The sequence below is a fragment of the Schistocerca americana genome, chromosome 11, assembly GCF_021461395.2.
Source record: "Schistocerca americana isolate TAMUIC-IGC-003095 chromosome 11, iqSchAmer2.1, whole genome shotgun sequence".
NCBI lineage: Eukaryota > Metazoa > Arthropoda > Insecta > Orthoptera > Acrididae > Schistocerca > Schistocerca americana.
This window is the reverse complement of record NC_060129.1, coordinates 167,829,422-167,854,145: the sequence shown is the minus strand read 5'-3', so window position 1 is coordinate 167,854,145 and position 24,724 is coordinate 167,829,422. Positions and strand designations below refer to the sequence as shown.

Sequence of the window (24,724 nt, the reverse complement as noted above, 5' to 3'; positions counted from 1 at the left end):
AACTTAACAAATTGTGGCATTATGTACGTCTGTTGAGAATGTCTGATCTTAAAGCCTCCATCCATTTGAGATCGCATCGTTGTTCTCAGTATACTGAGTTACAAAGCATGTTGACATGTCGACTTCGTATGAGATTTTTCAATCAAAGTGAATACTCCGGCATGTGTTTCTTCTTGTATCTTCTTCCTTCCACTTCGCAGGCTGCCTTAACACTGCCAAAAGTGAAAGCGTGTCTTTACCAATCTACAAGTGTTGACTTCTGCGGTGGAGCCTTATTAAAACTTTCCTGAAATTCTCCCGTAATCTATCTCATAGTCTGCCCTGCATGTTGACACTCGTGAACCCACACACACTTGTCGCTAAGTGTCCACGGTGTAACTATGACTGCCGGCCGGTGTGGCCGTGCGGTTAAAGGCGCTTCAGTCTGGAACCGCGTGACCGCTCCGGTCGCAGGTTCGAATCCTGCCTCGGGCATGGATGTGTGTGATGTCCTTAGGTTAGTTAGGTTTAAGTAGTTCTAAGTTCTAGGAGACTGATGACCTCAGAAGTTAAGTCGCATAGTGCTCAGAGCCATTTGAACCATTTTTTTGTAACTATGACTGCTCAAACTTGCCACTAATACAAAATAAAACTTGACTTCGAAAAAATGTAAACACGAATTCCAGAAATTGACAAGCTGCCAACCTGTACAATAACATTTGATACTAAGCATGTGTTACAAGGGTACAGGGACTTCTCACCCACCCTGCGTGTATGAACGTTTCACATCTCCTCCTAAACAAGGGGATCAATTTCATGAAATCTAGGGTGCATAAAAATTTCCACTGCCAATCACAATAAAAGGTTATTTATTTGTCACAAGGTTATTTATCTGTCACACGACCGGTTTCCGGCTTGCTCCCATCTTCAGGTGTTTATACATTCATGTACATTTTTATATGCTGGAGATCAATAAAGATGAAGCATCATTATTATAGTTACGCCGTGGTGACAGTCTTTCCACTTAGTTACACACTTATCATTTTCATGTCCACATTTCAGTTTCACAAAGTTTAGCTGCATATTTCACTATTACAATGTGCACTCGTGAAATACACTGTGTTTACATACACCACAGCCCACATGTTTGTATGTAAACACAGTGTATTTCAAGAGTGCACATCGTAATAATGGAATAGGCAGCTAAACTTTATAAAACTGAAATACGGACGTGAAAATGATAATAAGAGTGTAACTAAGTGGAAGGACTGTCACCACAGCATAACTACAATAATGTGCTTCATCTTTATTGAATAGGCAGCTAAACTTTATAAAACTGAAATACGGATGTGAAAATGATAATAAGTGTGTAACTAAGTGGAAATACTGTCACCACAGCATAACTCTAATTATGTGCTTCATCTTTATTAATCTCCAGCATATAAACATGTACATAAACGTATAAACACCTGAAGATGGGAGCAAGCCTGAAACCGGTAGTGTGACAAATAAATAAAATACTTTGGTAGTAGATATCCCTATGGGTCTATAGCAGGTATAAGGCACCACAGTATACCGATCACACACACTCAGTCGGTTCCAGAGGCGAGCATGTCGAGAGCAGGCGCTCGCTTTCAGCACGTAGCACATCAGTAGTCGGGATGAGCCCTAATTCCTCTCCCCAGAGCTTACAGCTCAAGTACACTCCGAATCACAGTCCTCGTCTTTTGCAAAGGAGTCGGAGAGGTACGTGGAGTCGATGGCGAGCCTATAGAAGGAACAGGTACGGTCTCTTTGCTCATTTTAGTAAATAATATTGTCAGTCACTATAAACAACATACATATAAGGGCATTAAAGTTTGCAACCTTTCGGAGCCACTGGCTCCTCCTCCTGGCAAAACGGTTGAGGGGGCAGAAAGAGGGATAAAAGAAAAGGACCGGTGAGGGTAATTACGGTGACGCATTGCCGTAAAGGATCTCGACAGAGTCATCGCCTTTTAGGAAATGGAGCACCTGGAGTTCTGCAAAGGGCAGATTGGGGTCATGTTGTAGGGACCTGAGAAAGGGTAGTGAAGTAATGCCTGGATGTGAGGAATTCTTGGAAGCTCTTAAGAGAATTGGAGACAGCTAAAAACAGGCACGTGGAGGGGGGGAAAAAAAAAAACACAGCACCATGCAGAAATGGAGGTCCAAAACTTAAAATTAAATGACCTTCGTCATATTGCTTTGGCGGATAAAAAATAAATGCGGTTGACAGCCCGCGCCTCATTCACTAAAACGGCTGATAAATCGGATGGAAAACGCAAGCTGGAACATAGATTGTTAAAAAAAGGGCATTCCAGCAGGAAGTGGGGGAAAGTTAAAATTTGCATGCAATGTGTACAAAGTGGTGTAGTAGCGCAACTTAGCAGATGACGATGGCTAAAAAGGCAGTGCCCAATACACAGCCTCCCGGCAGAAGAGCTGGGAGAGGCTTAATGAGGCAAAGCTTATTTCCGTGAATGGAGAACCATCGGTGATGCCAAAAGGACACCACCTCCTGACAGATGCCAACACAGAGATCATCTGGTGGAATCTAGGTACTCGCAGACCGAGGTACGAGGACTGCAGCCTCGGCAGCTGCGTCAGTAGCCTCGTTTCCTGGCAGACCGACGCGACCGAAGACCCACAGAAACGTGACACTGGCTCCACAAAGAGTGAGCAAGTGACAGTTTTCCTGGGCCCACTGCACTAAGGGATGAGCAGTTTACAGCACACAGACTTTGGAGGGCACCGAGTGAGTCTGAGCAGAGGACACAATTGGAAAGGCTGTGTTGCCGGATGCTGCTTTGTTGAAGGATCCACTTTCCTTTACACATAACGTCAACTGGAAATATCATTTTGCAACTCAACCTCAAAACCATTCCAAAAGCAGACCTGACACTGAACCCTGTCTCGAACAGACCACAATTCTAACCTGATCCACCACCACTATCTCAAAGTCATCCCTTACAAACTTTCTAGCAATTCCTCACATCCAGCATTACTTCACAACCTTTCCTCAGGTCCCTACTACATGACCCCAACCTTTCCTCTGCAGAACTGCAAGCTCACCATTTCCTAAAAATTGACAACTCCATCATTATTTTCCCAGCAGACAACGGATCTACCACTGTGGTGCTTCAGTGATGGGTGTAAGTGAAGGTCTACTCCAGCTGTCCGACACCTCTACATACAGCATCTGCCATAGAGAACCCGTCCCTGTCATTCTAACAGACCTGCAGTCCCTTGTAAAAAAATTCAGGCTCCTCACAGAGACTAACACCTCAGAACTTCTTCCCGTACCCAAACCACGCACCCTACCTTTTACCATCTCTGTAAGATCCACAAACCCAATCAGCCTGGATATTAAACAGTTGCTGGCTTCAAACACTCACCCGACGTACATCTGTCTCCAACACCTGCAATCAATACTACAAAGACTTCCCTCCTATACTAAAGACACCAAATATTTCCTAGATCATCAGAAATCTTTGCCTTTCCCGCTCCCACCATACACCTTCCTTGTCGCCGACGATGCCACCCCGACTCTATACCAACATCCCCCCCCACATACATGGAATGTCTGCTTCTGCTGCTGAATATTTTATCAGTCACTGCCCACCTGATTCCAAACCTATGACATCCTTCCTGCTCACCTTAATCAACTTTATGCTTACCAACAAGTACTTTACCTTTGAGAAGCAGATATACAAACAGATGAGGGGCAGAGCCATGGGAACCACGATAGCTCCTTCCTAGGCCAACATTTTCACGGGTCACTTGCAGGCTGCATTCCTGGGGTCCATAAGCCCCTGGTTTGGTTTTGATACACTGAGTACATCTTTGCCACATGGACTTACGGTAAGGGTGACCTATTAAAATTCTCGGAATCTCTAAATACGTTCTCCCAATTCAATTTCACATAGTCCTATTCCGAATCCCGTGCCACTTCCCTTAATATTGATCTCATTCTCACTGAAGATCAGTTACACGCTTCTGTTCGCATTAACCTACTAACAAACAAGAGCAGTTAACTTTGACAGCTGCCATCCTTTCCGTGTCAAATGTTTCCTCCCATATAGCCTCGGCATTCGAAGCAAACATATTTGTTCAGATGCAGACTCTTTACAGCACTGCATCACCAGCATTCACTCGACATATTTACTCCACCAGCCTAGTTCAAAAGCAGATTTTCCGGGCCATCACATCCGACCCCGGTACGGCCGATCCCTCCAAAAAACAACTTTGGAGTACACCACTCATCACTCAGTATCATTCTGGTCCTGAATATATTAACACTATGCCATCCGGCAACACCACATTGGTGTCGTGAGCATAGTATCGCGCAGTGGCCGGTGGCAGCACTTTAGTATCTTTTGAATTATGTTGGCGTTTTGTTTAGGTAACAATAAGCTACACATGCCAACAAGTTTTTTGTTTTTATTTTTATTTCACGCTTGTGCCCTTTCATCATGGCAGACGGAAGAGACAATAGGATTATTTACAATGAATGCACGGACATCTTGTCTGATGTCCTGGACGACTTGGCCGATTGGGAAGAAGACACTGGATATCAAAAAAATGAAAGTGAAGCAGAATCTTAGGAAGACTTTGGCGAACACTACAGTTGCCAACTGATTTGGCTGAATCAGATGAAGAAGACAGCGCATAGTGGTCAGACTTTGGTTTACTGAGGACCAATAATAAATTTGAAGGATCCCTGGGTCCAAACATATTTCCCAAAGATACACAGAGCATCGAGGATATTGTGAAATTATATATTGGGAACGACCTATTCAAATATATTAGCAACGAAACCAAAATGTACTATAGTCAAAATTGCAATAGAAGGAAACTGGATTTTAAAAAAATTGCCAAATTTGCTGACGTTATGGGGGCCTAACTCAGAAAATGGTTTTGGCTTGCTATCCTTATGGGAATTGTAAAAAAAAAGCAAGGATCGGTGATTATTAGTCAACGAATCTGTTGATAGACAAATTGATATTTCGCAAAACAATGTCCCGCAACCGATTCAGACAAATATTATCACTTTTACATTTTTCCGACAACAACAATACACCGGATAATGCTGACTGGCTTGTCAAAGTGCAATTTGTATTTCATTATTTTTCCAAAAAGTTTAAAGAAATGTTTAATCTAAGTCAAAACATCTCAATTGATGAAGGAACGATACCTCAGCGTGGACAGTTAAATTTTAAAGTTTGCAATCTGTCGAAAATTATGAAGTATGGCATACTCATTTGGATGCTGTGAGATACATTTCCTCATTCAAGATATATTCCGGTGCTGGACAGCCATTAGCAAAGACAGTGATGGAACTATTGGCACCTTCTGATGGAAAGTGGTATCACCTCTGCATGGACAATTATTATAAATGTGTAGAATTTGCAGAGAAGTTACTTGAAAAGAAAATTCAAGTTTGTGGAACAACACAGCAAAATAGAGGATTTCTGGAAAATTAAAGTGCACAAAAGTCAATGTGTTTGAAGCTTGTCACCAACGGAAAGGTGACGAGCTAAGTAATCCGAATAAGCGCTCCGGTGCCAAGTGAATAAATTTGTACAAGATGTGCGGACAGCAAAGTGCTAATCAGCTATTTCAACATTGCCACGACTGCAATCAGGTCCATTCAGTCTCAGATTTTGCCCACCACACCTAGAATGGCATTTTGTCGCACTTCCAATCTCTGCAGTACCCTTGTCAGACCCTGTGCTGTTCCTGCACCTATCTCCCTGTACTACCCAACCCTCCCTACTCTCAGGCTCCAACCCTGTGACCACCCCTGCTGCAAGACTTGCCCTCCGCACCCTCCTATGACCACATATACCGGCCCTATAACTGGCAAAAATGTACTACCAGAGGGAGAGCCATCTGTGGAATGATACATCGTATACCAGATGTTATGTAAACACAATTCAGATTTTTACACTGGCATGACTGACTACCACCAAGTTATCAGTTAGAATGAGTCTGCATAGGCAGAGGGCATTACTGGCATGCTCTGCAACATGGTAGTCATGATCTCGGTGCCTGTTTCACCACATGTGCCATCTGGATTCTTCTCCCAGGTAACCCCAGTTTCTCACAACTTTACAGGTGGGAGCTAGCATTACAACATGTCCTCAGTTCTCGTCAACTACCTGCCTTAATTCACGCTGATTTTCAGTCTCGGCATTTCTTCTCAGAAATAATTCCTTTTGTCACTCGTTTTTAGTTTTTTATATCTTATTTTCTGACCCGTTTATTTCCCCCCCCCCCCCCCCCTCAACCACTACCACATACAATTCACTTAGCTTTCTGATCTTGTTAACTAGTGCACGATGTTTTGGCAGTAATCTGTCTTGCGTATTACCCTCTCTTCCATCTTTAAGTTCTCAGATTTCCAAATCTCGTCCAGTGTAGTCCCCTGGAATCAGTTTCTTTCTCATCCAATCCATTCTGGGTGACTTACCTGAACTCTCCCCTTTCCCTAAACTTCACCAGTGCTTTTCCTTCACCCCCCCCCCCCCCTCCCTTCAACCCTTTTCCCAGGAGAAGGAGCCACTGGCTCCGAAAGCTTGCGAACTTTTTAATACCATTAAATGTGTGTTCGCCCGCTGCCACTTGGTGAGTAGATTTTCTATAAATACAATTACATTATATTTTCAAAAACTGAATATTTTGCAGTAAATGGAGAGGTGATCACACATGTTGATAACGCAACTTCATTAGTAAGATTCTGCAAAAAGAGAGATAGTTAGGGCATTCAAATGATAGATATTTCTGAGAAAATAACCTATTCATTAACAGAAATAAAACAACACGTACAAAACTTCAAAGAAACCTAAGTGCCAGCACATAAGATTTTTATTCTGTTCACTGAAGATGCAGAGCTAGAAAAAGTGGACTGTAATCTACTTACAGCAATAACTGGTGGAGAAATTGCTGACATAGGAAAACCACATTAACAAGATGATCTCAAAACTACGTACACATTTATTCTTCATGAAGAAAAGTCCCGTATGGATGAAACGGAAAGCTTACTAAAAATGTACTACGAATTTACACATATTGCACATTATACCAATACGATGAGGAGCAGCATATGTACATAGTCAAAGATTTTCAAAACTTCAAAAGAAAGCCATCTCATGCACAGCAGAACTATCACTGTGGGAATCCTACAAAACCAAATTTAAATAGTTTAACATATTATTGAGAGTTAGTTTGTACAAACATGAGACAATTTTCCTAATGATGATAAACTGTGCAGCACCACTAAACAGAGATATGCAAATTTTCCACAACACAAGAACTATAGAAAATTACCGTACCTGTAGCAAATGCTTAGAAAGACATGTGGGAAAGAATCTTAGTTAATTTCACATTCTATGGATCATTCACATGATAAATCATAATGATTTGGAACAAGTTATTTTACATTCATGTCACATATTAATTTCTAAATAATCTTTTACATGCTAAACATTTATGACTAGGCAAAGAAAAAAATCTCAACTTCTTAATGTATTGAACCTTGGCGTTTTGTAAAATTACTTCAATGACCATTTTTTTGACAAATTATATATGAATTACACAATTCAGCAATTACACTAACATGACTATGCATACCTAGGACTAAATTTATGCATCAGCCTAGGACTTTTTACACTACTGGCCATTAACACTTAGGCGCCGATGCCCGTAAAAATACAGGCGTGTGCAGCCTGCCCGAAAGTCTGGTGCCCGTAATTTTACGGGCGCATGTTCTCATTCTTCCCCTCCCTTCCTTTGTGTGTTCTTACGGCTCCTGCTTGTCTGGGAGGTGCTACATGGACTGTAGTTTGAGTATTGGTCACTAGATGGTGCGGGCATGCTGTGGAAGGGTGTCCTTCCCTTTTTATTTGCCAGGTTTTGTGAGCGAGACTTGTAACCGATGGCACCCCATACCATCACGCCGGGTGATACGCCAGTATGGTGATGACGAATACACGCTTCCAATGTGCGTTCACCGCGATGTCAGCAAACACGGATGCGATCATCCAATGCTGTAAACAGAACCTGTATTCATCCGAAAAAATGACGTTTTGCCCTTCGTGCACCCAGGTTCGTCGTCGAGTACACCATCGCAGGGACTCCTGTCTGTGATGCAGCGTCAAGGGTAACCGCACCCACGGTCTCCGAGCTGATAGTCCGTGCTCCTGCAAACATCGAACTGTTCGTGCATATGGTTGTCGTCTTGCAAATGTCCCCATCTGTCGAATCAGGGATCGAGACGTGGCTGCACGATCTGTTACAGCCGTGCAGATAAGATGCATGTCATCTCGACTGCTAGTGATACGAGGCCGTCGGGATTCTGCACGGCGTTCCGTATTACCCTCCTGGACCAACCGATTCCATATTCTGCTAACAGTCATTGGATCTCGACCGACGCGAGCAGCAATGTCGCGATACGATAAACCGCAATCGCGATAGGCTACAATCTGACCTTTATCAAAGTCGGGAACGTGATGGTACGCATTTCTCCTCCTCTCACGAGGCATCACAACAACGTTTCACCAGGCAACGCCGGTCAACTGCTGTTTGTGTACGAGAAATCGGTTGGAAACTTTCCTCATGTCAGCACATTGTAGGTGTCGCCACCAGCGTCATTCTCGTGTGAATGCTCTGAAAAGCTAATCATTTGCATAACACAGCATCGTCTTCCTGTCTGTTAAATTTCGCGCCTATAGTACATCATCTTCGTGGTGTAGCAATTTTAATGGCCAGTAGTGTACCTACTCATAAATTGTGGCCCAAACTTTTACTCCTATCTAGGAGATGCAATATCATCTGACATAGGTAAATAATTAAATAGGATTTGCTCACTTAATAATAGGTGGAGGGCACACAGTATTTTTTTTATTTCTAGAATTTTTAACTGGCTCAGTTTTGTCCCCTTTTTTTCTCTGTGTAGGACTTCGACATCTATTATGTAGTTGTGGTTTTTGTTAAGGCAATGTTCCAAAAAGGCTGAATCAGGCTCCTTCAATCTTCGGCTTCTATGATGTTCTTTAAGCCCGGTGCAGATTGACCTCCCAGTCTGTCCAATGTAGAAAGGCCTGGCACTCCCAGCATATGATATTCAAGAGCCCACATTCCGTAATGGATGGTTGTTTGTCTTTTGCTTTGAACAACCAACTATCTGGCAGTGGAGGAGCGGACAGAGATTCGGGGAAGTCTCTTGTCCTTGAGATGGGAAGCTGCCCCTACAGGTGGAAGAATCAGCAATGATCAATGGCATGAGGATGCAGAAGGCAATGGAAATCACTGCATTAAAGACACAAAGTGTATCCACAGGACATGTGGCCTGTAACTGAAAAGTGTCACGACAATCTCTCCACTGGCAAAAGATTCCAGAATAATCCCCACATTCGGATCTCCAGGAGGGGACTGCCAAGGGGGAGGTGACAAAGAGAAAAAGATTGAATGACCGATGAAAAGATAATGTTCTAGGAGTTGGAGTGTGGAATGTCAGAAGCTTGAACGTGGTAGGAAAGCTAGAAAATCTGAAAAGGGGAAATGCAAAGGCTCTATCTAGATATAGTGGGGCCACTGAAGTGAAATGGAATGGAATGAAGACAACAATTTCTGATCAGGTGGGTATGGGGTAATATCGACAGCAGCAGAAAATGGTGTAACAGGAGTAGGATTCGTTACGAATAGGAAGGTAGAGCACAGAGTGTTACTGTGAACAGTTCAGTGATACGGTTCTTATCAGGATCAACAGCAAAAACACCGACAACAATAGTTCAGGTATAAGTGCCTATGTCGCAAGCTGAAGATGAAGAGACATAAAAAGCGTATGAGAATGCTGAAAGGGTAATATAGTACGTCAACAGTGTGTCTACATGGACAAGAAAAAAAAAATTCCCGGATGTTTCCCGGATTTCACGGTTAAAAACACAATTTCTTCCGGATGAAATTACGTATAAAGTGGGTGAAAATACATCCGTGTTAAGTAACAGTATACTTTCCCTCGGAGCTGTAAAACCTATCAGTACTTTGAATCGTAAAGGTCTTATACCGGCGGAGGACGTCCCAGCACTTTAGGAAACGAAATCCAGGAAAAACAATGCGTTTGGAAAGTTGTTTGATGCGAGACAATATGCACAGAGTTTATTTTCGTATTGCGAAAGTATACACACAAATTACAGCATGGTAGCTTCCAAAACTCTAAAATAGAGATTGCGTGGAGCGATGCACTTTTGTCAGCTAGTCATAGCTCATGTCACGTGATCTCGCTAGCGAATGACGGCAGTTAAGCAGAGCACGAGGCCTACGAGAAAGACAGGCCGTGGCGCATACGTTACGAAGGTAGGCCGAACTCGCTCAACTCGGCAAAGTGCATTTCTACAAAAGTAACGCATCTCAAGCCACTATTCGTAACATTTTCTGGTGATCTGTTAGAAATGTAAACAATTGTGACGTCACGCACATCGAATGCACGTTAGTTGTTACGGACGTAATGCATAATCTTCGACCTAAACCCTTTGACACTTTTCGATGTCGGCACTCTGGTCTGTGCATTGTGTAAATTACCCATTTTCTATGCAACTAAACTTTTATTTTGGTGTTATTCTCTGATTATGTTTCATTGCTGCAGTATTATTCAGCAGTAGTGGATTAAAGTTCTTTGTCAGCGTACCAGATCTTACATGTCAAACCCACATAACTTTAACTGAAATCAAAAACAATGAAAAATCCTGGAATTCTAAAAACTTCCCGGGTTTTTCCCGGATGAAAAAATTCCCGGGTTTTTTCCGGATCTCGCGGATGTCCCGGGCCGTATACACCCTGGTCAAAGAAGATGAAAATCTCATAGTCGTGGGGAACTGGAATGCATTTGTAGGGGAAGGAGTAGAAGAAAGGGTTACATGAGAATATGGGCTCGGGAGAAGAAAAGAGAGAAGAGAATGATTAGGTGAGTTCTGTAATAAATTTTAGAGAGTAATAATGAATACTCTGTTCAAGAACCACATGACGAGGAGGTATACTTGGAAAAGGCCTGATGATACAGTAAGATTTTAGTTAGGTTACATCATGGTGACACAGAGATTGTGAAATTTGATACTAGATTGTAAGATGTATTCAGGAATAGATATAGGCTCAGATCACAATGTCATGGTGATAAGGATTACGCTGAAGTTTAAGCGATTAGTCAGGAAGAATCAACACACAAAAAGCAATGGGATACGAGAACAGTAAGGAATAATGTGACAGGCATGAAGTTCTCTAAGATTATAGATACAGCAATAAGGAATAGCTCAGTAGGCAGTACAGTTGAAGAGGAATGGGCATCTCTCAAAAGGGCAATCGCAGAAGCTGAAAAGAAAAACATAGGTACAAAGACGGTAACTGGGAAGAAACCATGGATAACAGAAGCAATACTTCAGTTGATCTATGAAAGAAAAAAATATTCAGGGAAATTCAAGAATACAGAAATACAAGTCACTGTGGAATGAAATAAACAGGAAGGGCAGGGAAGTTAAGACAAAATGGTTGCACGAAAAGTGTGAAGAAAAAGAAATGGTTATCGAAAGAACTGACTCGGCATATAGGAAAGTCAAAATAACATTCAGTGAAATTAACAGCAAGTGTGGTAACACTGAGAGTGCAACAGGAATTCCACTGTTAAATGCAGAGGAGAGAGTGGACAGATGGAAAAAGTACATAAAAGGCCTCTATGAGAGGGAAGATTTGTCTGATGTGATGGAAGAAGAAACAGGAGCCACTTTAGAAGAGATAGGAGATCCAGTATTAGAATCAGAATTTAAAAGCGCTTTGGAAAAATCAAATAAGGCAGAAGGGATAGATAACATACCATCAAAATTTCTAAAACCACTGGGGGAAGTGGCAACAAAACGACTATTCACAGTGGTGTGTAGAGTGTACGAGATTGGCGATATACCGTCAGACTTTTGTAAAAACATCTTCCAAATACTGCAAGAACTGACAACTGCAAGAATTATCACACAATCGGCTTAACAGTTCACGCATCCAGATTGCTGACAAGAATAATATACAGAAGAATGGAAAATAAAATTAAGGATGTGTTAGATGACGTTCACTTTGGCTTTAGGAAAGGTAAAGGCACCAGAGAGGCAATTCTGAAGTTGCAGCTGATAATGCAAGCAAGACTAAAGAAAAATCGAGACACGTTCATAGAATTAGTTGACCTGGAAAAAGTGTTAGACAATGTAAAATGGTTTAAGATATTTGAAATTCTGAGAAAAATAGGAGTAAGCTACAGGGAGAGACGTGTAATATACAATATGTACAAGAGCCAAGAGGGAATAATAGGACAGACAACCAAGAACTAAGTGCTCCAATGAAGAAGGTTGTAAGACAGGGATGTAGCCACTACTGTTCAATCGGTACATCGAAGAAGCAATGATGGAGAGGAAAGAAAGGTTCAGGAGTGAGATTAAAACGGATGGTGGAACATTGTAATTGATACCATTTGGTGCTGACATTGCTATTCTGAGTGAAAGTTGAGAAGAATTACCTGATCTGCTGAACGGAGTGAACAGTCTAATTCGTACAGAATACGGATTGAGAGTTCTAAGCAAAGAGGGGAAATACCCTCAGACTTCAAGAAGAATTTAATAATTCCAATCCCAAAGAAAGCAGGTGTTGACAGATGTGAAAATTACCGAACTATCAGTTTAATAAGTCACTGCTGCAAAATACTAACACGAATTAATTACAGACGAATGGAAAAACTGGTAGAAGCCGACCTCGGGGAAGATCAGTTTGGATTCCGTAGAAATGTTTGAACACATGAGGCAACACTGACCTTACGACTTATCTTAGAAGCTAGATTAAGAAAAGGCAAGCCTACATTTCTAGCATTTGTAGACTTAGAGAAAGCTTTTGACAATGTTGACTGGAATACTCTCTTTCAAATTCTGAAGGTGGCAGGGGTAAAATACAGGGAGCGAAAGCCTATTTACAATTTGTACAGAAACCAGATGGCAGTTATAAGAGTCGAGGGGCATGAAAGGGAAGCAGTGGTTGGGAAGGGAGTGAGATAGGGCTGTAGCGTCTCCTCAATGCTATTCAATCTGTATATTGAGCAAGCAGTAAAGGAAACAAAAGAAAAGTTCGGAGTAGGTATTAAAGTCCATGGAGAAGAAATAAAAAATTTTGAGGTTTGCCGATCACATTGTAATTCAGACAGAGACAGCAAAGGACTTGGAAGAGCAGTTGAACGGAATGGACAGTGTCTTGAAAGGAGGATATAAGATGAACATCAACAAAAGCAAAACGAGGATAATGGAATGTAGTCAAATTAAGTCTGGTGATGCTGAGGGAATTAGATTAGGAAATGAGACACTTAAAGTATTTGCTATTTGGGGAGCAAAATAACTGATGATGGTTGAAGTAGAGAGGATATAAAATAGACTGGCAATGGCAAGGAAAGCATTTCTCAAGAAGAGAAATTTGTTAACATCGAGTATAGATTTAAGTGTCAGGAAGTCGTTTCTGAAAGTATTTGTATGGAGTGTAGCCATGTATGGAAGTGAAACATGGACGATAAATAGTTTGGACAAGACGAGAATAGAAGCCTTCGAAATGCGGTGTTACAGAAGAATGCTGAAGATTAATTGGGTAGATCACGTAACTAATGAGGAGGTATTGAATAGGATTGGGGAGAAGAGGAGTTTGTGGCACAACTTGACAAGAAGAAGGGATCGGTTGGTAGGACATGTCCTGAGGCATCAAGGGATCACAAATTTAGCATTGGAGGGCAGCGTGGAGGGTAAAAATCGTAGAGGTAGACTGAGAGATGAATACACTAAGCAGATTCAGAAGGATGTAGGTTGCAGTAAGTACTGGGAGATGAAGGAGCTTGCACAGGATAGATTAGCATGGAGAGCTGCATCAAACCAGTCTCAGGACTGAAGACCACAACAACAACAACAACAACAACAACAACAACGGATTGAGAGTAAACTGAAGAAAGACGAAAGTAACGAAAAGTAGCAGAAATGAGAACAGTGAGAAACTTAACGTTATGATTGATGGTCACGATGTAGATGAAATTAATAAATTCTGCTACCTAGGCAGTAAAATAACCAGTGACAGATGAAGCAAGGAGGGCATCAAAAGCAAACTAGCACTGGCAGAAAGGGCATTCCTGGCCAAGAGAAGCCTACTAGTATCAAACATAGGCCTTAATTTGAGGAACAAATTCCTGAGAATGTACACCTGGAGTATAGAATTGTCTGGCAGTGAAACATGCACTGTGGGAAAACCGAAATGGAGGAGAATCTAAGCATTTGAGATTTGGTGCTGCACATGAACGTTGAAAATTAGGTGGACTGGTGAGGCAAGGAATGAGATGGTTCTGCGCTGAATCGGAAAGTAATATGTGGAAAAAAATGGCAAGGAGAAGGGATGGGATGATAGGACATCCGTTAAGACATCATGGAATGACTTCGATGGTACTACAGGTAATGTGAGTGAGTTAATAATTCCTACTCATCACTTTTTACACATTACAGCAATAGGAATTCTTCTACAGAATAGACATCAAACAGAATTTCTTCAGTTTGACTTCAAATTTTACTTTGTTGTCTGTCAGACATTTTATATCTCCAGGTAAGAGGTCAAAAATTTTAGTTACAGCATTGTGCACCCCTTTCTGTGTCAAAGACAATCTTAATGTGGAGTAATTAATGTCATGTTTTCTCATGGTGTAATTATGTACATCAGTAGTTCTCAACCTTTTTAACTGTGCAGACCACCTATTTTGTAAAAAACAAAAAATCCCTAGAGGCTCATTAATTAAATATACAAATAAAAAAATATACAGAGTGCCTTCCATAAGTAATGGAACCAATTTTTTTCTGACGCAATGGTACACCACAGCGTGTTGTAACCGGCTGGGCTCAGTGGAGGGGGGTGTTAATGCTCTTTGTCTCATTCGGCTGTGTGCTGCTGGAGAGTCAGGATGTGCGTTTCCGTCAACCCCATTTTGAGTTTATGTAACACGGCACAATGGATCTTTCTGTAGAGCAACGGTACGCTATCAAATTTTGCGTTAAAATTGGGAAGTTCGCCACAGAAACGTTTCCATTGCTTTAGCATGCCTTTGGGACCGATTGCTTGTCCAAATCACAAGTTTTCCGATGGCACAAGTCGTCCATGGAGGGCCGAGAGGAGATCACCGACGAACCTCGCTGTGGACGGCCATCAACCGCACGAGTCGACGAAAATGTGATGTGTGAGCGCAATTGTTTGAACTCTGACAGACGGCTGAGCCTTCAATTGATAGACATGTCAAAAACAACTGTTTTCTGCATTGTGACCGAAGATATGAACATGAGAAAGGTGTGTGCCAAACTCGTCCCAAAAGTGTTGACCGACAAACACAAGCACATGTGAGTGCTTCGGAGCCAAGAAATGTTGGAAACGATCCTCATTTTTTAAACTCAGTTATCACTGGTGTTGAGTTGTGGATTTCTGAGTATGACCCTGAGACGAAAAGGCAGAGTTCAGAGTGCCACACCCCATCATCACCCCATCCCAAGAAGGCACGCATGAGCAAGTCCAGGATCAAAACTATGTTCATTGTCTTCTTTGACATCGGAGGGATTGTCCACCACGAATTCGTACCTACCAGGACTACAGTGAACTAGGCTTTCTACTTGGAAGTGCTCAAAAGACTGAAAAGGAGGCTCTCACGCTGCCAAAGCAACATCAAGGACACGTGGAAAGTTCACCACAACTACGCGCCGAGTCACAGCGCCTTCATTGTCAACGACTTCCTGGCCAGGACCAGGAACACATTGGTTCCCCAGCCTCCCTACAGTCCTGACCTGGCTCCCGCTGACTTTTTTGTTTCCTCGGTTAAAAGGAGTCATGAAAGGAAAACATTGGGATACGATTGAAAGCATCCAGGCACATGTTACATCAGCTCTAAAGGACATTCTGGAAGAGGCATTCCGGAATGTGTTCCACGCATGGAACTGCCTTCAGAAGTGTATCGATGCAAAAGGGTGATATTTTGAAAATTTTTGATTATTTGTGCGAATATAAAACCAACAAACTGCAGGGATGTATCCCTGACTGGATATGGAGGTAAAAAGGTCATATGAACTTGTGTCCACAAATTCATCATCGCCATGATAGATGGCGCTGATGAATGAAAGTTCCTCTGACCACATGTCTTGTGTTTCTTGTGTGTTACACACTGTGTGAGATTGGCAAACCATGTGGTAAGCGCCGTAATGGCCCAGTATTTATGTCACGAAGAAGCTGACATAGCTTTTGTATACGGCCAAGCAGATGGAAATGGTCGAGAGGCAGCATGGCTACCCCAAAACAAGTATGTTCCCAAGGCACCAACCACACCACACATCTCCCTGCACGTTCACCTATCAAGGACCCATGATCACACAAATGCCCAAAATGGACCTGAAATGTTGTGTGATGTGGTTGGTGCCTGTGAACATACATGTTTTGATATAGCAGTGCTGCCTTTTGACCGTTTACATCTACCTAACCATACCCCAACACCATCTCGGCTTGTTCTCGACATAAATACCAGACCATTCTCCTGCTTACAATATGCTGCATCAGTCTCACATCCTGCAACATAGAAGGAATGCACGGCATGTGGTCAGTGGAACTTTCTTTCGCAAGAAACATGGCAATGATGCATTTCTGGACACATGTTCATAGCTCCTCTTTTCCTTCATTTCCAGTCAGGATGCTGTCCCTGCAGAGAGAGAGAGAGAGAGAGAGAGAGAGAGAGAGAGAGAGAGAGAGAGAGAGAGAGAGAGAGCACAGGTACACTCACATACCAGTAGGTCTAATTAGAAAAACATACTATGCATGAACGGTTGAAAAATATGTAATTTTTTTTTTTTTATGAAGAAAATATTATGTTCACTAAGCTGTCACAACTAGATGAAAATTCAAAATTGAATGGTCAATTTTAAAAATAGCTGAATGAGATTTTTCACATTGTTTGTCACAACGCAACAGAATCAATATCTGGATTAGAACTGATTAATTTTTGCCTGTATTCAATGTACTCCTGTAGTTATTTTCAAAGCGAGTAAGTTCAAAGGCCTCATTCACACAGGTAGTTAGCGAAAAAGCCCATCAACTGTCTCAGTGAACACTAATTCCGTAATACCTCCAAAAAGGTGCTGAGGAAAGTGGTGTAGTAGCTAACACCCTCAACCTGCATTCAAGAGACCCAGGACCAATTCTCGAGTAGACCATCCACATACTGGTGTCACTCCATGCAAATGCCAGGATGGTTCCTTAAAAGGATGATGGCAGCTTCATTCCCTTCCAGTAGTAAGAATCTAAGCAAAGCTACATCCTTCACAACCTTAGCTGTGGATGGCACATAAATCACTAACCGCATTTTTTCTTGTCTCAGGGTATTAAATGAGTAACATTCGAGTAAGTCATTTTTGTGAATAATTATATCTGAGAAACTACCGAATGGACAAATTACGATTGTGTGTTTATCCACCAGAGCAGCCAGTCTAAGGCATACACTGCCCCGGTAGTGCAGTCCGTTGAGATGCAGACTTCCAGCTGCCTGGTGGCACCCGATATTAGTAATTTTCTGCATTTAAAGAGACGTATTGACAGTTCATCTGAGAGAAGCAGGACAGGTTTCGATATTACAGAATGTCTGTTGTGAGCAATACAGAACAGTGACGGGGCACTTCATCCTGCACTTGCTGCCTTGACAACTGACTAGTAAAGCCCCTGAAACTCATGATAATTTTTATCTCGTCTTCAACTCTCGACCAGCATTCACAGCCCAGTGCCACACTGTCTGCGGCCCGGAAGCAGACTGCGGCCCATGGGTCGGAAACCACTGATGTACATCACTGTTTTGAAATGCAGTGGATTGTTTACAACAAACTTAATGAGGGAATAAACATACTGTGAAGCAGTAGTCGGAATGCCCAGTTGCTTAAAAAGATGCCCACAACATGATCGGGGCTGAACTAAACTGTTTTACGAGCTCCAAAATGTTATAAATGCAGGATGCTTATTTTATAATGGATTGCCACTTAGCATAAAGGGGCCAAGGAGATAAAAAAGAAAGAACGAAATAATATCGAAGGAACATATTATATGTGAGTGTTGCTATAAAGTGAATCAAAGCTAGCAGACAAATGCATAGAACAAAGATAAACTTAAAATTGGAAACAGTGGAAAGCATCATTTCTACACGTGCCAACCAAATTCCTGAATAGGAAAGGATAATTAGAACACTGCGAATAAAGGAATGAACAGACTACATCTAAATCTACATTCATACTCCGCAAGCCACCCAATGGTGTGTGGCCGAGGGCACTTTACATGGCACTGTCATTACCTACCTTTCCTGTTCCACTTGTGTATGGTTCGCGGGAAGAACGACTGCCGGAAAGCCTCCGTGGCGCACTCTAATCTCTCTAATTTTACATTCCTGATCTCCTCGGGAGGTATAAGTAGGGGGAAGCAATATAATCGATACCTCATGCAGAAACGCACTCTCTCAAAACCTGGACAGCAAGCTACACCGCGATGCGGAGCGCCTCTCTTGCAGAGTCTGCCACTTGAGTTTGCTAAACATCTCCGTAACGCTATCACGGTTACCAAATAACCCTGTGACGAAACGCGCCGCTCTTCTTTGGATCTTCTCTATCTCCTCTGTCAACCCGATCTGGTACGGATGCCACACTGATGAGCAATACTCAAGTATAGGTCGAACGATCGTTTTGTAAGCCACTTCCTTTGTTGATGGACTACATTTTCTAAGGACTCTCCCAATGAATCTCAACCTGGCACCCGCCTTACCAACAATTAATTTTATATGATCATTCCAGTTCAAATTGTTCCGTGCGCATAATCCTGGATATTTTACAGAAGTAACTGCTACCAGTGTTTGTTCCGCTATCAACTAAGTGGGATAAACGTTTTTACAATGCTGTGTACATGATTTTTTTTAAAAAGTCTTTCAGTTAGAGCTGTGTCTACTGTCTGCAAGATTGTGTGTTATTCATACTAGTTATCAGCAATTATCATTACTTAAAAATTGTTTTCTCTGTTTTTTGCTGTATCTACAGTGTATGGTTACTATTGTTTATCAGCACTTAAAAATCTAATTTTCCTGTACCAATAGGAAATTTGTAGGTCAAAGTAGTTTTGTTCATTCTAATTAAAACTTGCAACATGATGTACCTCACAGCAGCACAAAATATGATCTGCAGACTAAAGCAACGCAACTAGTTCATCACCAAGTTTGAGTACAGCTGAAACAACCCCAGTGAAGACCGGTGGTCACTATTATGATGTTGACGGTCTGCTCTTGTAGAAGCACAAAACACAAGTGTAGGTCATTAGTGCTGGGCGAGGAAGGTGGGCTTTTAACACTCGCCCACCTCCCCAAACTGTCAAAGTATAGGTTCATGTTGATTGCTACATTAAAAATTACCACAGTGTATTTCATTTTGAAATATTTCTGACGGTTTGTTTATAATGGGCAGATTTCAGAGCCAACATTCAAATCTGCAACACTCACTGCACGGTGTACTTGGTAGAGATCAAAAGAGACAGTGCAAGCAGATTAAGTGAAGCATACGATACATTTCACCAACTGACAATAAAACTATTATCTTTTGACGTTATCTCAAGCTTGGACTATGCTATAAGTCAATATGTTACCACACTCAAAAATTGGTATTCACATCTGCTAGTTTCAGCTACTCACAAGCAAACTGTCATATTCCAAACTAGGCTGGCCTTCGGGGTGCACTACAACCAACATCCCAAAAAATACAATGAATGTCAGTGATCTGTTCCCATACTGTTTCCACACACATGATGTCACAAGCCATGTCGCCCTTACATTATGGGGCAAAGCTATGACATAGTATCAGTTTGTTTAGTTGGGCCACCCACACTGTGAGGAAGCAAGCCATAGGCCTAGCAGTTAAGCATATTAACAGCCATATAATATAAAAATTATGCCGTAAACACCAACATGCTAATGGCACCAAATGCTCTGTAGTTAGTGAACAACGTCCTGCACAAGGGCTTCCTAGTTCTTGACCATAAAACTCATTCCATTTCAGGCCATCAGTGTTTTGTCTGTGGCCCCTGCCTACTTTGGAGAGCCAACAATACAGAACCTGTGTGTACTGTAGCCATTTACGAAATGATTGTCCTTCTGTGCAGTGAACCAGTAAGCATGCATGTAGTGCCAGAAGCCTGGAACTGTGAGGAAAGCACACAGTTTTCGCTCCACAAGGAAATGTGTTTGGTTTTGGTGGGTGGAGCTGTGAACAACTAAACATCCTATGCCCTCACACTCAGTAAATTAATATGGTTGGAACAGACATCACATGTTTAGTTTGCTGTTTATGGGCCTTCTGATACACACACATGCACTGCTGTATGTTTTCGAAACTGCTATATATTGTCATGGATACCACATTCTTTGAACACATGTCTAACACAACTACTGATGGAAGGCAAAAATATTTTGGCAAAAAATTGTATGCCTGAGTACTGAACATGATTCATTTGGAGAAAAGAGCTCATATCCATCTTTTCATCTCAACATTTTACCTTCTTGGCAAGAAGCAAAGAGCATCATCAATTACTATGGACTTGTGTTACTTTTGACGTAGGCTACATTGAACCAAAATCCAACTCATTCTTAAAAACACATGTTCTACTCGAATTTAATTTCCCACTCTTCTGAAGATTTTCTGCTGTTGTTACTAGCTTTGAATGTATTACAAATATTATAAAATAATTATCTTGCTGTAGCTTAATTTTGTTCATTAACTACCGTCAATTTATTAATTAGTCCACCAACACAAGAAAAACACAGCCAAAAAGCAGCATCAATACCAGCTGCTGAACACTCAAATCCAAATTAATCATTTCCACATTTCTTTTCGGCCTTTTACTGCAACGATAGACTTACAACGTCGGTGCGTGGTGTCTTACTATTTTTCTGATTAAAAAAAAAAAAACACACACACACACACACACACACACACACACACAAAAATCAACAAAGTCTGGAATTTTTTTTTTAAGTCAAACACAAGAGGATATTTTCAGCTTTCCATATCGACAAGAAATCTTTCCCTTCGTATATGTCTGGACTATGGAAGTTTGCAAAACTATTTGCTGACAAACACAATAGCTCTTATCAACTGGATTTGGTCATTTCGAGTATTTGCTTAATTTTTCCACGTGCGAAATCGTTATGTCCTCTCCTTGGTCTGGGTAGTGATATACCGCATTTAGCGAGTTAACTTGGGGAAGGCTAATTAACTAACCTTCCGATTCAACTGGCGTGCTAATTTACAAATTTAAAGTAGTTGTGAAACAAACTACTATAATGTATACGTAAAAAAGGAAACGACGTGGAAAATTAAAAGTACAAAGTTACGCAAAGTTGCACTTACTTTTCTCACGAGTGGATTCGCAGTCTTCTTTGCAATAACGAATACTTAGAACTGACAACTCGGCCCTACTGTTTGTATACAAAACAAACCACTCTGAACAACTCACAATGATTGGAACACTATCTCGGACAGAGTAGCCAACTCTTTCCAACCAAACCGACGAAGTAACGCTGCACATTTGTCAGGTTATTGAACAAGTATGGATTAACAAATATCCAACGTCTGAAGGTGTGGTCATACTTATCTGACAACTACGTACTAAACAAACTACACGCTAAGGCGCGATACCGCGATCCAAAAAATATGCCTGTCTTTCTGGACCAGGTCGTCCTAGTACTCCATTTGTTGCGTTACTGCCCTTGCTCCGTAATAATTTTACACAGAATCTAACGTTTTTCACATTCTAACACTTCACTCGCTTTTTCAAGACACAAATACTTACCTCATATTCAAAACGAGACTGTATTGAGGATTTTGATGTTTTGGAGCGAGGGGTTACTTTTGTGGCAAAAAACAGTTTTTTTGCTCTCGGCGTTGTTTTACGGTGTGTCTGTGGCAGCTTTCTCTCCAGCGGCACTTGCTGCGACTTTTTTGGAACGTCAAATAATGTAGGTACTGCATTCCACACCAGCTTCTTTTTTAATTCATTCATAAACTGGTTTGCCTCGAAATGCTGCGAACAGAACTTTACGTTATGGTACAGGTAAAGGACATCTTTCTGCAAAAGGTCGTCCCTTCCGCAATTCACTGCCCATTTCCTGCTCCTAAAATGTGACGTTAAAGTCGTTAAGCATCACATAAATAATGAACTTATAACCATAACGCAATAGTAAATAAATAATCCATAGATGTAAGATTGTATGTACCTCTCTGGGTCTTTAGGAAACCTAAAGAACGACAAATGTGGTGTCTTCTTCCTATTGTTGGTGCAATTTATTGCACTACATACGCTCCCATTTGTAAAAACCATTTTCCGAATTACTCTAGTCTTCTTCGTACAGTATTTATGCGAATACGAAATCTATCTCTACAGTGCAGCTTCCTGGCCGCTTGGCGCGCTGTTGTCGTAGTGCTGCTCCACGCCATGGGAGTGGAAGAAATTCTGCCACCCCAATTGCAACGCTGTAAGCAGTCCTAGATCTCGTTTTCTTATTGGCTGATTTTTAGTCGTCCGAGTTTGTTTTTGTTTCATAAATTCATAGCCAAAAAGTTTGATTTACCACAGTGTGCTTCTAATTACGGCTGCTCGTGTCTATTGCACTCTTCGTATTGCGCTGTAAATATGTTATTCATACACCTTTTGAGTTCTGCTCGCATCCGTAATATTTTGAGGGGTAAATGACTTCAAGTTTATTTTGTTTCCTATAAAACGTAATTGCTTCCGTTGCGAGGTGTTTAGCGGACTTACGTGTATAATATTTATTATCGTTTGCGAAGCTGAGTGTGAATTTCTCGATTTAAATCCATTGTAAGTAAACGGTACGTTGTTCATATTCTACGTTATTTTTGTTTTCCGTACTTTCTCACATGGAGAACGCCATGGCAGCAGGTTTTGACAGTATTGGTATTCAGCTTTTATTATGTCTTGTCTCGGAATGATACGTAATGCTTTGAATGGTGCTGCTTCTCGCCTCCTAGTGCCATGCAGTTAACAATGTCTTGCAGGTTATGGATGTAAATGAGTAGGCCCTATGCTTTGTAGTTTGTAGCCTTGGTGAGTAGAGGATTCTTCATTGCAAATGCAAAAAAATGCGACATCAATTATGTATATGTTATCACACCTTATTAACAGGTAAACAGTACATTATAGCAGAAGACAATGAAAATTTCTGTGGCCTTCATTAAAAGAGAGACTATAAAAATCGGATGGTAACAAAAATTTCGTAGGATACGAGGCGCATTTAAATCGAGCAGTTCACACACGGATTCGTAAGCAGTAACAAACAGTCTGCAGAATAACGCGACGAAACCAGTTTCTATTACATATGAAACACAAACAAATAAGGAATCATTTACCCCGCCCATTATTACGGATGAGAGCATAATATTAGTAACATATTTAGGTTGCAATCCAAAGAGTGTCGTACGCACAAGAAGGTCGTATCAGGAACATAATTTCCAGCCACACAGTCGAAACTGCAATATTGAGTTTTACAAATGAATACTCTTTACACTGGACTCGCACTCGGGAGGACGACGGTTCAATCCCGCGGCCGGCGATCTTGATTTAGGTTTTCCGTGATTTCCCTAAATCGCTCCAGGCAAATGCCGGGATGGTTCCTTCGAAAGGGCACGGCCGACTTCCCCGACCTTCCCTAATCTGATGAGACCGATGACCACGCTCTTTGGTCTCTTCCCACAAACAACCCAACCCAATACTCTTTACAACCAAACTACAAACACAACACACAAAGTATAAATGAAAAATATTATCTAGTAGTTGGATTTCGAAAAGGAATAATACGAATTTTCAGGCCATATTGGCCACATTCTAAGTTCATTGCCACGCACTTCCAGCGCTTTCATTTTCGTTTCATTTACCATCATCCTTTGAATCATTTACATGATATAGGAATTGGCAAAATACTGTTCAGAATATGCACAGCAGAATATTACAAATTTATATCAAACACACAAAATTAACATTACGTTGAAAATTAAAACATTGAATTAATGGGTTGTTCTTTTACATGCTCTTATAGCATGTACCGTATGTGATGGATTTATATATATTTAGTACATTTTGGAAAACATATTACACATAATTTAGAGTTAAAAGTGTGTCGTCGTCCTGTTTCAATTTCGTACGACATGTATTCCACTCGAAGTTTTTGTGTTCTGTGCTCCACGGTGGATAACAGAAACGAATAAAATTTTTGTGGATGTGTATAGCAAAATAGTAATAACTTGCTGATGTCAAAATGTCATTTTACGAGCACCAGTCAGATGATGCCACTAAAATTTAAATGTCAATATATTTTGACTTGCAATGCAGTTTATCGTAAGTTTTTAATGTTTCACTAGATTCCACTTACTCTACATCTGTACTGTCAAATGGGGTCGACCGAAGCGTCCGATCCCACCCGTCGGCTTTGACCCGTGACGTAAGGCTGTTGTGGGGTGTGACGTCACGACGGCGCGGAATTTAGTTTGTGTGAGAGGCGTGTTTGTAGGTGTAGTTTCGATGCGATCGGTGGTGCTCTCTGGTGGTGTGTTAAGTGATGTTTTTGGTT

The 24,724-nt window shown here is 41.4% G+C and overlaps 1 protein-coding gene across 1 annotated transcript in view; it reads right to left on the bottom strand.

Annotated features, from left to right (window-relative positions):
- LOC124554026 overlaps positions 1–22,026 on the bottom strand; it is a 182,602-nt gene extending 160,576 nt beyond the window's left edge. Inside the window, exon 1 of the mRNA XM_047128052.1 lies at positions 21,934–22,026. The gene's annotated coding sequence lies outside the window, so the exon portion shown is untranslated. The remainder of the gene's footprint in view (positions 1–21,933) is intronic.
- Between the last annotated feature and the right edge of the window lie 2,698 nt (positions 22,027–24,724).